Below are 5,682 nucleotides of genomic sequence, written 5' to 3'. Positions count from 1 at the left end.
GAACCTGACGTTAACCATCTTCGTGATTTATCTTGCTCCACTAAACATCCAAACCTTCTATATTTTTGGCATATTTTCGTTTTTATCAATTTCATATCACAAGAGCATCATTATCCTTCCTATAATTTTATGGTTATAGTTATAAAATATTTTATAAACCAACATTGGAACTTTTATACTTTTTAACTCAAAGAGTATAAGAAACAGTAAACATGATAAGGAATTTTATCATTAATTTACAATTTCAAGAATATTTTATTACTTAAATTAGAAGAACGAACATGTGAATAAAAAAATAATTTTTTTCTTATGTGCACTTGATGGTAAAAAATATGATTTAAATATAAATTAGTAATAATTTTCATTGTTGATTATTGAACTTGACCAACCATATTTGTTCATAGTATAGAGTATTTTTATTCATTTTTTCAAACTACAATGTGAAATTCGAAAATTTAAAAATTTGTGATGTATTATTTTTATATTTTTACTATTAATTTTAATAATCTCATACGTTCATGTTAAATGAATTATTTCTCGAACTGTAAACGATTATTACATTATCATTTATGTCAAAAGAGTAAGGGCAAATTACCTTTTATATTATGTTCGAATAAAAAATGTAATAATTATTATTTATATTATGTGCATCTAGGAACAATTTAAGATTAAGAAAAATGGAAATAATCTATAAAATTGTTTTAATAATATTACAATAATTACAATCTCATAATATTATGAAAACATATTTCATGTTAATTAATCGTAAACACCAAGGATAATAAAACATTGGATGTCGGAATATTTCATTTAAATATAAAATGATAATTAAGGAAAATATGTACATTATATAAATATCAAATTGAAAAATTCCATCTATTATAAAAAAATTTGTACTCTTATATATTTATAAAAAATGTTCAAATTACTGAAAGCCTAAGCAGTTTAACATCTAAGGTAACATCTAGTAGGTATCATTTAGAAAATCAAGTGTGAGTGAGAGAGCGACGGGAAGCCTGTGTGGGTGGCGTCCAAATATTAGCCGCCAGGACGTGTTGAATTGGCCGGACCCATGGGAAAATGAAGTGACGCGTAACTAACTGGTGTATCATTATTATATGACAAACACTAATATTTATCTTATGGGGTTACGAGTTGCGAGGCCAAAACCAATTTGTCCCGGACTCTTAACCACCTTGGGTCTTGTTACGTTATTAGTCACCTCTCGTTCAAAACCCCCCCCCCCCCCAACACACACTTTAAATAGATAGACTGAGATTTTATTTTTACCATGAATGGGTACGGAGTACTTATGGCGTGAGATAAAGATGGGGAAATGTAAAAATTGGACGTCCGACTTGTAAAAAGTCCGTAGGTGTCGATGTCCTCTTAATTTTCATTCTAATTGCCGTGTGTAAGTAAAATTAGCATAGAAGTTACGCAATCGAAGTGCCATCGATAACTTCCGAGCGAGCGATTTCGACATCCGCGTCTGCTCTTGTCTGCCGCCTCCCCCCCCCCCCCCAACCGCCCTTAACACTCGCCCCGAACCACAAGTCGCACTCGTTTACCTTATCGTTGTCCTGTATTATCGGGAAAGCTAAAGCGATGCGCAAAGTTGCGTCCGGACGTATTATTCTGAATTGCGGCATGTAGATCCAATGGGCGCTTCACCCTTAAATACGCCAAGGACTTTTGTCTCTCCTTTACTCTCCAACACTTTACCAAGGCGGCAAACATCTAGGGAGCGGTCAAAGTCCCCGTCACGTGGCTCGTCGCGTGCCGCTCTCTCTGCCTTTGTCCACCAGCCGCAGATGTCTCTCTCGCTCTCTCGATGTCCCTTTGTAACTAGGTGGATGGTTGGTTCGGTACAATTCGTGTGTAAAGACACGTGTTTCTTATGTGCAGACGATATTGCTTGTTTGCTTCTGTTATATGTGGTCGTTTCTCCACAAAAAATACCTCTTGCGATCAATTAAAATTAGTGGAAAATTCGTTTTGGCTTAATATTATGAAATACCCTTTAATGGATCATAGAAAGAGTTAAGAGATAAAGAAGGAACTAGAAGGAATCGTGATATTGTGTATTGGATATCATAAACTCCATATTAAGAAATAAACAAAGTATGTATGTATGTATGTATGTGTATATATATATATATATTAATTACAAGTAATTATTTAAAACAATATGAAATATGCTGTTTGGTAACCACTGATTGAATAAAAAAGTATTACTTATATGTATATATATATATATATATATATATATATATAATATTAATGTTTTTTAAATATAAATATCAACATTCTATTGCAGAAAAATCTTGTCTTATTTCAACAAAATATGATAATAATAATTTACTAGTGGATAACATGGCAATTAATAGTAGTAATTTTAGTTTTGTTCTTATTATTCAATTTTATTATTATATTGCCAAATTTAACTCGTAATATAGTACAATTATACCTTATTTATACTTACTTGTACGTAAAACATATAATAGAATGTATATATATATATATATATATATATATATATATACATATAAGTAATACTTTTTTATTCAATCAGTTATTATTTATTCTATGATTAATTTTTAAATATATTTATTGGTATATAGATAACAATGGGACTTATTTTTATTGCATTTATCGCTATAATTACCATTAATATACTATCAAACTATTACATCCAGAAAAACTTATATTTCTTTATAAGACACTATGATAGTAAGAATTAAAAAAAAAATAAAGAATTTAAATCTTGTATTTCACAACAAAGACATAGAACTGTCAATTCAATGAATTTGAGAACCTCGAACTGATCTGTAATTATTTCGCGTATCCCTATGGCACGGACGCTTCATGAATTATACATAATTGCTCGGTTAATTATACATTGTGGATTAAATTAGTCCACGCATATTCAATGTCAGCGGTACATGCGAGCTAAATACTAAGATTATTAACATTATAATAAATATTAAGAATTCTGATTATAACAAAAATATTCTGATATTTAAAAATACAAACACGGCTCGATATATAGAGATATAGGATGAAAAATGTATGAATGTATCCATCATAGACGCTGTTGCAGTTAGATTAAATGTACTGTCAGACTGTTTTACTCTTAAATAAATCATAACCGTCCGAACGACTCTCAATTTGCACAAAAGAATAATTGGCAATCGATTTATTGAACTTAATAATTATATTTATAATTTATTTCAAAAGAGGACTTAACATTCAATCTATTCTTATCAATTATTAGACAAATAGACAAAAGCTGAGTAGTTTAAATTATCAAGAATACTCATAAATGATTTATATTTAATGTACTGATAATCGATTATATAAATTATATATATAGTCAATTATAATAAAACATAATTTCTAATAAATATTTGTGCCTGAGATACTGTGTTTAAACGATATTTTTATCTTTATCAATGACTGACTGCTATATTAGTAAAAAATCTCGAAAAATAATTAATCATTAGAAATAAATTATGATTATTTATATCACGTGCTAATTAACATTCTATTTGTATATCAATGATAGAATTAGTACTTCTCCATTTCGGTATGTTAATAATAAATAAATATGAAAATATACGCATTCATACTATACTAAAGTAAAATAAATAAAGAAAATAAAAATTAAATACTATTTAAAATTACAAATTAAACGAATCCTATGATAAACTTTAGGGATTTCTAACTCTAATGATATCTACCAAATCTAATGTATTAAACTAATAGAAAATGCATTTATAATAATTAATCATTCTGTTAATCATTCATATTACTCCTATTAATATTAAGTAATAATTAATTTCATTACACTAAAACATTAAATAAATATTTATTTAATATAATGTATAAGCATAAACAATAAAAATGCGAAATACATATATAAAAATTAAAAATGAAATATGATTATTATTTCGGAGTAAATAATAATATTAAGTATTAAATACAGTTAACATCGCCAATTATATTAACTTTTGTAGAAAGTGAAATGTAACCTCAAAATTAAAAAATTTGAAAATTGAAAATATTAATATTAACAAGTTCAATAGCAATAAATAATAAACTATCATTATAAGCATAAAAACGACGATAAATTTGACAGAGACAATAAATTAAAAAGTAGTAAAAATATTAGAATTAATATTGCCCGATAATAACAAAAAGATAATAAAGATAATAATAAAACATGGTTTTTACATATTATACACCAATTTACTAAAATTAATAATAATACAATAGCATAATAAAATTTCAAATATGAAATAAAAACAATGATTTATAGAAACAATGAACGAATAACCAACGAATTTATAAAGCTTCAAGTATCTTCAAAGATTCAAACGATTATTTATAGGAACAACTTAGGTACTATAATGCCTTGATAAGCAATTTGAACATATTAAGGCAAAACACTGGTGATGAAAGCAATCACGAGAGATTATCAGTGATAACGAATGGAAATAGCAGGGAACACGAAGCTTTCATTACTGATTAGAATTGTCAAGTTAGATGGCAGTATAATAATAATTAGAAAATGCTTTTTCTCACGGTTCTGAGAGAGTGGGGAGGGGAGTGGTGGGAGGTTCGAGGCTTTCAGAAACGGAGAAAAGGCGGCGGTGAAACGAATCGGGAGGAATCGGCGACGCTCAGCGCGTGTCTTACTCGAGTAGCGGCGTAACGAAAATCTCGAGAGGCTATTGTGTCGCGCAAAACGATTATTTATCTCAATTTGTCACGAATAAGGACGATTGCGTGGAGGATCGCCTGCGACCCCCTACTCCCCTCCTATCTCCGTTAAATTCAAACTCAACCTCACGCCACCCCGAGGCAACGTCTGTTCCCTTTAGCCTATGCCCATTTAGTTATAAGCAACGCGTAACTCGACATACGTTCCGCAGGATTTTTGCGGCTTCGTCGGATAACCAAGCACTCGAAAATTTCAGGGGACAATCGCCAGACAATCGCCAGACAATCGCGAGTCAATCGCTAGAGAATGTCTCTGGGGAAAATCTAGCTGTCCACCCGGCCGCGTACGAGCTCTGTTCGAAGGATTTCATGTGGCCGCTTTGAACGAGTCGTCCTTGGTGATGTCGTCCAAGATGTCGTAGGCCATGTCCTAGATGACGGACAAGCTATTTCCGTCGTAAGGTCGGGTTGAGCAACCGAGTTATGTAGCGCTATGGTTCCGCGTTAGCGCGATGCAAATAGAGAGAAAGCATACGTTCAATTATCCCCTGCTTACTCCGTCGCATGCACAAAGCGAGCCAACCAGTCACACTCTCTCTCTCTCTCTCTCTCTCTCTCTGTCTCACACACACACACACACACACACACACACACTGGTCGTCGTCTTTCTCGCCGTCTCTCTCACCCTTGCTCAATTTAATTTCATCCTCTTCTCCATCAGTGACTCTCTAATTTCTCCGCAATCCCTTTACATGTTGCGTACTGTCTCTCTCTCTCTCTCTCTCTCTGTCTCACACACACACACACACACACACACACACACTGGTCGTCGTCTTTCTCGCCGTCTCTCTCACCCTTGCTCAATTTAATTTCATCCTCTTCTCCATCAGTGACTCTCTAATTTCTCCGCAATCCCTTTACATGTTGCGTACTGTCTCTCTCTCTCTCTCTCTCTCT

The sequence above is a fragment of the Ceratosolen solmsi genome, unplaced genomic scaffold (genome assembly GCF_000503995.2).
Source record: "Ceratosolen solmsi marchali unplaced genomic scaffold, CerSol_1.0 scaffold3, whole genome shotgun sequence".
In the NCBI taxonomy this organism is placed as follows: domain Eukaryota; kingdom Metazoa; phylum Arthropoda; class Insecta; order Hymenoptera; family Agaonidae; genus Ceratosolen; species Ceratosolen solmsi.
The sequence above is the reverse complement of the archived record's forward strand: the minus strand, read 5'-3'. Positions refer to the sequence as shown.